This window comes from Mauremys reevesii, linkage group 13, assembly GCF_016161935.1.
Source record: "Mauremys reevesii isolate NIE-2019 linkage group 13, ASM1616193v1, whole genome shotgun sequence".
Taxonomy (NCBI): Eukaryota; Metazoa; Chordata; order Testudines; family Geoemydidae; genus Mauremys; species Mauremys reevesii.
In genome coordinates, this window is record NC_052635.1 from 17,095,714 (window position 1) to 17,104,888 (window position 9,175).

The following is a 9,175-nucleotide window of genomic DNA, read 5'->3' on the forward strand; positions in this document are numbered from 1 at the left end:
GATGCCCCCAGGGCTTAGGATCAGTGACTGAGCCAGGGACCCCCCACTCCCTCCTGGGCAATAACTCTAACCCTAACAATGGCCACTGAGCTGGGGCCTCTGTGCTACCCAACCCCATTGATCTCACATGGGGGTGTTAACTCTGGCCCCAGTGATGGTCATTCGGCTGACTAGGAAACCCAACAACTGGTGCTAATCAGGTGTATTTACCCCCTTTGTTCTGTAACCTGGGTCTGAGGGTCCTCGGGCATTTTCTCCCCCCTCACACTGCCCTTCTGACCCCCTTTCTCTGCCCGCAGCCCCCAGACACTGCCGTGGGGGGCGTCACCCTGCAGTACCGCATCCAGGACCAGACCTACAAGGAGACGCTGCAGTTCCCCCTGCAGCCACAGGATGGAGACAGGTGACAGCAATGCTCCCCAGGCAGCTGGCTCCTGCCCCCCGCCCCACCCCCACCCCCACCCCCAAGAGGACAGAGATAGGAGGGGACCTGCCACAGGCCACAGAGGCAAGTAGGAGTTCTGGCTCCCCCTTGCTGTGACCACTAGACCCCACTCCCCTCCTATAGCCAGAGATAGAATCCAGGAGTCCTGGCTCCCAACCAGGGGCGGCTCTAGGCACCAGCAAACCAAGCTGTTGCCTAGGGCGGCCAAATCTAGGGGGCGGCAGGCTGGGCCGGTGGACCTGCCGCAGTCATGCCTGCGGGAGGGCCACCGGAGCCGCAGGCATTACTGCGGAGGGGGCGCTCGTCCCACGGCTCGGCTGGACCTCCCGCAGGCATGACTGCGGCAGCTCAAGCGGAGCCGCTGGACCCGCGAACCGTCCGCAGCCGTGCCCGCGGCTCCGGTGGAGCTCCCGCAGTCATGCCTGCGGCAGGTCCGCTCATCCCGGGGCTCCGATGGACCTGCCGCGGGAGCTCAACCGGAGCCGCGGGAAGAGGGGACCCGCCGCGGGACCGAGGAAGGGCGGCGCAGCACACCGCGCTGCCTGGGGCAGCCTATTTTCTAGAGCCGCCCCTGCTCCCAACCCCCTCCACCACCACCACCACCACACACTATCCCACTAGCCCCTGCTCCCCACTGTGCGGCTGGAACCCAGGCATCCGGGGCTCACCCCATGACTCTCTGTCCCTGGCACAGGCTGCCCGTTCACCGGCTGGCAGCCAAGTCGCTGCTGCTGGAGCTGGAGGGGGCCGTGGACACCGGGTCGGAGGGGGACCGGAGCCGGGCGCTGGAGACCAGCCTGAGCTCAGAGGTCGTCTGCTCCCTCACGGCCTACGTGGGGGTGGACACAAAGCGGGGGCAGCCGGTGCAGGGGCCGCTGGTGAGACGGGACATCCCGCTGGCAGGTAACCCTGGAAGCGGGATCGGGGATCCTGGCACCAGGTGCAGCGGGTGGAGAAGACTCAGGTGGGTGGGAGAACCTGGCACCAGGGAGGACAGGAATTCTAGCACAGGGAGATCCCAGTGTGAGAGGGGGACCTAGAAGTGGGGTGGGGGGGTATCATGGTTATGGGCTAATGTCCCTTTGCCCCTCTATCTGCCCCAGCTCCCATGGGGTTGTGCTGCCCCCCTCCCCACCAGGGTCCTGCCCTCATCCTTGGGGTGCAGCACCCATCCCTGCATCCCCTGGGGCTGGAGGGAGGGTCCCGGCTGGGGGGAAGCTGTGAAGGAGGGGCTGGATCTGGGGAGTCACAGCCTGGGTGGGGGAGAGGCTGGAGCTGGGGGGATCCTGGCTCAGAGGGAGCTGAGGGGAGAGGAGGATGGGGCTGGGTGTGGGGAGGGGAGGGGGTCCAAGCTGGAGGGCAGGGAAGAGGGGCCCCACTGGTGCGTTGGCTCTGGGTGCTGGGGGGAGGGGTTCTTCCCTCCCTGAGCTTGCCTCTGTCTGTCTCCGTGTCCGTCTGTCCGTCTGTCCGCCCCCCAGGCTTCAAGGCTGCGGCCAGCATGCAGCACGTGCAGTGTCTCTCCCTGGCGTCATGTGGATCCCGCGGGCCCATGGCCAGATGCGCTCCCCATGCGTTCAGCTGCCCAATACAAGCGCCCCCCCCTCGCGGCCAGGGACCACACCAAGGACCACCTCACGATGAAGCTGTTCCAGGTGGAACATATGGGACTCGCCCACATGAGCGCCCCCCCAAGTGCTCCCCAAGCCGAGAACCATCCGCCTCCCTCCCCACACCCAGAGCTGCCAAGGGAGCCCACAGTGAAAGGGCAACCGCAGCGAGTCCTGGGGACACGCCTCGCCGGATGCCGCGGCCCGCCAGGTGAGGGCAGGGGCTGGGAGTCAGGGCGCTAGGCGGGGGCCGAACGCCAGGATGACGCTTCCTCGGGTCTGAGACAGACGTGCCCTGACGGTCCCGGAGCCGGGCAAGTGTTTAACGGCCACATCCCAACCGAAGGAACTTCCTGGGCAAAACCCCAGTGTGACGCTGGGGGAGGGGGAATCCGCAGCTGGGATTTTTAAGTGTCGTGACACAAATGATCTTGCAACACAATGGAAAAAAAAATAAGGAAACTCCCAGGCAATAAACTCTGTGCAGCTGGAATCTGGGGTGTGAGTTTGTATCTATGAGCTAAAGTTTGTGGGGGGCAAACTGGGCGGGCGGGAGGGAAATCAACCTGGACAGGTTCTGTACCCACAACCCCGTGCAAGAGCCATCTCCCCACGTCTCTCCCTAGAGCGGGCTCTGGAGGAGTCTCCCCTGCTGAGGCTGGTGTCTCTGCAGAATGCCGACGGCTCGTGGGACCTGGACCCCCGGCTGGCCGCTGCACTGGGGGTGAGTGACACCGATGCCAGGGGGAGGATGCCCAGTAAGGTGAGTGCAGGGGGTGGAGGAGAGGGGAGAGATGGGGGGGCAGGTGCCATGAGTTGGGCCTGTTCTCTGCTCCCAGATGAGACTGGGCGTGACCCAGGCTGGGGGCGGGTCTGAGAGCGACTGGATCAATGACCCCTGAATCTGGAGCCCAGTGGGGGAAACGGGCCCACAGTGGGGAGCTTGCAGGGGATCGGAGCATTGGATCGAGGGGGCCCAGGGCTGGGGGGGCAGACATGGGGGGCCCATGCTGGACCCCCTCTGAGGCTGTCTCCCTAACCCCGGGCATGGCACTGGGCATCTGGGTAGGGGGTCCAGGGTGCTAGGGCAGGGGGGCTGAGAACCCTCTGATTCTGGGGATGGGGCGGGAGCACTGGATGGGGGGGAACCCAGGGTGAGGGCATGGGGGCAGTGTGGGGGGAGCAGGGGAATCCCCAGGGCGGGGGATGGAGGGAGCATGGGGGGGGCAGGAGGATGAGGGCAGCACTGGGGGGACAGGGGGCCCGAGGCCGGGCGCTGTCTCAGGCTGTCTCTCCTCCTCCCCCCCATCCCCCTCCATAGGACATGCCCCCCGGCGTCTGGGCCACGGTGCTGGCCGTGGTCTGGCTGCATGGCCAGGCCGCGGGGCAGTGCGACGAGTGGGAGCTGCTGGAGGCCAAGGCTGTGGGCTGGGTGCGGGGCCAAGCAGGTGAGGCAGGGTCCGGGGCAGGGCCCAGGGTCTCGACTGGAGAGACCCTGCCTCATGGGAACCCCACAGCCCAGACCCCCTGAGACCCCTTGCCCCACAGCCCCGCCCTCCCCCGAGACCCCCTGCCCCAAAGGCTAACAGCCCCAACCCTGCCTCACAGGGCCCCTCCCCTGAGAGCCCTGCCCCCCAGGTTCTACAGCCCAGCCCCCAAAAGCCCAGCCCCTGCCGGGTCCCCCAGTCCCATGACAGTCTCCCAGCTCCCTGCTCGCTGCCCCAACCTCGGCTCCCTCCCAGGGCCCCCATTCTGTGAGCTCTCTGCCCTTTGCCCCAACCCTCCCTGTTCCCCAGGCTGGTGTCTCCCCCCTGACCCCACTCTTGTTTCAGGGCCTCAGCTGAGTGAGTGCCTGGAAGCTGCCAGTGCCCTGCTGGGCTTCAACATTGGCCCTGCCGTCTTCGAGCTCTGAGCTCCACTTGCCCCAGGATCCCTGTACCCACCCCCCAAGCTACCCTGGGCCTCTGACCTGGAGCTTGGAGGCCAGCAGGGGGCACTGGGGGCAGCCCCACCTGGCCGGTCTCTGCCTAGCCCGGAGCTAACCCCCAGCTGGGATCCCACCGCTGACTCCAATTCGGATGCATCTGCTTCCTGCTAGCTGAAGAGGCCTCAGCTCCACCCCACACTGGCTGTAGCCTTATTTCTATTTAGCAGAGAGTTAGTGACGTTATCTTACCCACCGTGGGTTCGCCTCCGGCGGCCACAGTTTGAAGCTCAACAGAGGGGAAGACCCCTCCGCTACTTGGTTCAGACTTAGAGCCTCTACGTACCTCGCAGTCGCTTTTTCACAGCATGACCCCTCGGCACGTCTTTCTCATGATCTTCTGCCATAGAGTCGCTCTTTGGTCACTTACTTATGTCAAGTATCTCTTACGCCTAGGGCGTCGTATGGCTAAGCTGGCATCTCATAGCTGTTGTGATAAATAAAGGGGGGGGGGGAGCTCCCTTTGATGGACACCCAGCCAGCCAGTTAGCTGGAAAATCCCTCTTACTTGCTTTACCTGTAAAAGGTTAAAAAGTCTCCCAGGTAAAGAAAAAAAAATGGGCACCTGACCAAAAGAGCCAATGGGAAGGTAGAACTTCCTAAAATTGGGAAAGAACCTTTCCCTTTGTCTGTTGTTCTCTCTGGGCTGGAGGGTCAGAGCAGCCGTGCGCTACGCAGCTAAGCTAGGAATGATCATAAATCATCAGATCATGCCTAGAACTACTGAGCTCAACTCCAAATGTGTAGCTGGATCAGAATGTTCAGCTAGACGCGATCAGGTTATTTCTTATTGACTTGTGGACTCCTCTGCGCGAACCCCGGGTGCTTTCGTTTTGCTTGTAACCTTTAAGCTGAACCCCCAAGAAAGCGATTTTGGGTGCTTGATTTTTGGAATTGCTCTTTTAAAATCTAGCAAAAGCCTAAGTCCCAGATGTATTTTCTTTCTTTTTGTTTTTAATAACATTTACCTTAAGAACAGGATTTGGATGGTTGGTATCCTAAGAGGTTTATGCACATGTTGTTTGATTAGCTAGTAGCCACAGCTAATTTCCTCTGTTTCCTTCTCAGCTCTTCCCCAGAGTGGGGGGGGGGTGTGAAAGGGCGTGAGGGTCCCCCCGGGGAGGAATTCCCAAGTGCTCCTTCCTGGACTCAAAGGGTTGTGGGGTTTTTTTGTTTTTGTGGGGGGTTTTTTGCACTTGGGTGGTGGCAGCATCTACCAAGCCAAGGTCAGAGAGAAGCTGTAACCTTGGGAGTTTAATACCAGCCTGGAGTGACCAGGATTAATTTTTACAATCCTTGCAGGCCCCACCTTCTGCACCTGGAGTGCCAGAGTGGGGAATCAGCCTTGACAGCTGTGGACACCGCGTTTCAGCCCTGGGATACCTACTGTCCACGTATCCCAGTCGCTCCCCAGCGTCTCCAGCTGTACAGCCTACCTCTGATAATGATCTGTAACGGAGCCTCTGAGTTAATCATAACATCACCCAGCACAACACTGACTCCCCAGCTCCGTATCCCTCAGGCCGCTCCCAGCCGCCACCGCCTCTCTGCACTGGGGGGGGGCGTCCTCGGGAGCAACACCACCACCGTTTGTTTATTCCAAATGACCGAGGGGTCCCTATACAGCCCCCCTGAGGCAGCCGCGTCTCGGTGCCATGTGAAGGGTCCCTGTACAACCAGCCCCACCCCAAGGCAGCCGCATCTCAGAGCTGGGCAAGAGGTTCCTATGTAACTAGCCCTCATGCCCCACCCCAGAGGTGGCCTCATCTCAGCACTGGGTGAGGGGTCCCTGTATAACCTGCAGCCCCCCCTTCCCCCCCCCCAGGCAGCCACATCTCTGCGCCTGGCCCCACTGACCCTGCCCTGGGTTTCAGTTTTCTGATGCTAAATGGGGAGGAATTTCTCTGCCAGCCTCTGGCCACCAGCTGGCCCCATTGAATCAATTTTCAGGTCTGTTCTGTGCCAGAACTAGGCTCTGATCCAGCCCCAGGGCGGGGCCTGGCAGGCTGGGGGGAGGATGTGGCTCAGGGCCTGTCCCTTCTAGGAGGTGCCAGCTCCCATCCAGCCCCAGGGCGGGGCCCCGCTGTCTCAGGGGTATCCAGGCCCCCTCCACCAGCCTTGCTCGGCCTCACCCCTCCCCAAGAGGTGAATCCAGCCACTGTGCCCCCCCCAAGTGCCGGGGGGGGCTCTGGAGCAAGGAGGGGCCCATGGGGCAGAGGGTCCTGCCCCTCCCCCCCCATACATTGGCAGCCCAGGCACGCAGCAAGCCACATAAAGGAGCATTGATGCCCCCCCGCCTTGGCACCGCCAGCCCCATTCACATTGTTCCCATCCCTCGAGCAGCCCCGCGCAGGGAGAGAGACACCGCCGGGGGCTGTGGGCCAAGGGCTGGACCTCGGCGTCCCCTGGGTGGGGTGACAAAGCTCACCCACCCAGCAGGGTGTCAGGTGCGCCCAGATGGCCCTGAGCATCCCCACTAGTGCCCCTCACTCCCGACCCGCAGCCCCCTGCTAGCCCAGCCCTGGGCTTCCCCCCCCCAGCTCTGCCAGTACCCCTCATTCCTGACCCATAAGCCCCTGCTAGCCCAGCCCTGGGCTTTCCTCCCCCCCCCCCACCTCGCCCTGCTGGTGCCCCTCACTCCCGACCCGCAGCCCCCTGCTAGCCCAGCCCTGGGCTTCCCCCCCCAGCTCTGCCAGTACCCCTCATTCCTGACCCACAGCCCCCTGCTAGCCCAGCCCTGGGCTTCCCCCCACCCCTGAGCTCCACCAGTGCTCCTCACTCCTGACCCGCAGCCTCTGCTAGCCTGGCCCTGGGGCTCCCCGTGACCCATACATTCACGTATCCTGCATGGGAATATTTCATTTCCCCAGCAGGGGTCAGTGTTCATTCCAGTCCCACACCGCAGTCCCGCCCACTCCCGCTAGGGGCGCTGTTCTACTGGCCCTGCAACAGCAGCGGGCTCATAATTCATTTAATTAAATAGAATAAATCAGCAGCGAAGCAGCCGCAAGTGTTGACTCGAGTCCCAGGCTGTTCAGGGAGGGGCCGAGACAGCGAACTGCTGATAGAACCCAGGCGTCCTGGCTCCCAGCCCCTGCCCCACACTAACTCATTATAGCTCACTGCCCTCCCAGGGCTGGGCAGTGAACCCAGGAGTCCTGGCTCGTGCCCCTGCCCCCACACTGACCCATTACAGCTCACTGCCCTCCCAGGGCCGGGCAGTGAACCCAGGAGTCCTGGCTCCTGGCCCCCCTGTTCTAACCACTAGACTCCACTCCTTTGGGGGGCAGCTAGGCTACAGGAGGGGAAGGGAGTTCTGGACCCCAAAGGGTTAATTGTGCCCCCTTGCCCCACCCCCGGGGGGTCTCCCACAGCCCCCTCCCCCCCAGCTCCGGCCCCTTTAAATCGCTGTGGCCTGGCTCACGTGCTCGGCCAAGTGCCCTATTTTTAGAGCCGGTTCTTGTCTTCAATCCCACCCCCCTCGGCTTGTTTTGCAGCTTCTCCTGCCAGCTCCTCGGAGCCCTGGCCAAGGAATCCAGGCGCCTCCTGCCGCCCCACGCACAGGGCTCCACTGGTGCCCCTCACTCCCGCCCCCAGCCCTCCCACGCCGGTGCCCCTCAGACCCTGCTAGCCCAGCCCTGGGCTCCCTCCACCAGCTCTGCAGGTGCCCCTCACTCCCGACTCGCAGCCCTCTCACGCTTGTACCCTCACTCCTGCCCTTCAGACCCTGCTAGCCCTGGCCCCTCTCTCTCTCTCTCTCTCACACACACACCCCACCTGCCCCACCACCCCCGGACACAAATGCAATGGCTTAGACTGCACAGTGGCCACTAGGACAGAGTTTGTATTTTTGTAGGTCCTACTCAAAGTGTGGCTGCAGTGTCTCTCTCCACAGGGCAAGGGGTTAATAATCCAGGTGCCCCACCCATGCTGAGCAGCGATTCGGGATGGGGGGGGGCACGGGGGGGCTGGTGTTTTTAAAGTGGCTCAGGGCCCATGACTCTGTGTTCACAAAGGGAACACGATGTTCAGGCGGAGAGTCTGGGGCGGGGGAAGGGAGCACAGAGGGATGGAGCTAAGCGGAAGGGGGGAGGGGAAGGGACAGGAGGGGGTTGAGGGTGTCAGAGGGAGGTTGGGGGGGCCGGGTGCTGAGGGGCTGGGTCAGAAAGAGGCTCTCAGTGCTGGGATGGGGGGGTGACACTTTTCTCTCCTGGGGGGGCAGCTGCCCCATCCCTCCCCGCATTGGCCTCTGGCCTTGCCCCCCAGGCACTTGGGGGGCTAGGATGTGACCAGGGCTGGACCCCCCCAGTTCAATCCCCCGCAGTGCAGTTTCCCTTCCCACCCCACAACAACTCCCACTGCACCCCCCTTCCCACACACACACCCTGGGACCCCTGCAGCCCAATCCAGCTGCGATTCAGCCAGGAAACCCTCTCCCCCTGCCCCCGGCAACGAGCCTGGAGGTGGCCGGGGACTCGCCCTCAGCAGTGCGGGGCCCAGGACCCTGAGCCATGCGGGCAGGGCTGCCCAGAGGATTCGGGGGCCTGGGGCAAAGCGGGGGAGCTGTGGCGTTTGTACTCACCGGGCGGCGGTCCGGGTCTTCGGCGGCATTTTGGCAGTGGGGGGCCCTTCAGTCGCTCCATGTCTTGGCTCCTGCAGGGCCTGGGGCAAATTGCCCCACTTGCCTCCCCTCTGGGCAGCCCTGTGTGCGGGCCGGTGCCGGGGAGGTTCCGGTGGCCAGTTGGGGTGAAAGATCCAGCAATTCCCCTCGCTAGGTTTGGGTGCCCCAAGGGGTTCTCAGATACTGGGTCAAACTGGACTGGCCTGAGCCGAGCAGCCAAACAGCTCGGGGCCTCCAGAGGCCCCAGATGCCCACTGGGGAGTGTTTCACGTGTAGGAACTGGGACGTCCTGTGGCCCCGTCAAAATAACTGCGCCTGGCGCCGGCTCAAAAACCGCCCTGTGATGACAGACGCCGGCCCATGGGTGATGCTGGGCCCCAGCATCCAGCAAAACCCTTGGGCGGCCATGGCCCGCTCAGCCCGCCTGGCTCGCTGGGGGGGTGGCGCAGCTGGGAAAAACCCCACTGGGGGGAGCAAGATGTGGGGCTCTGCCCAGAGTGGGACCCCAGGAGCCAGGG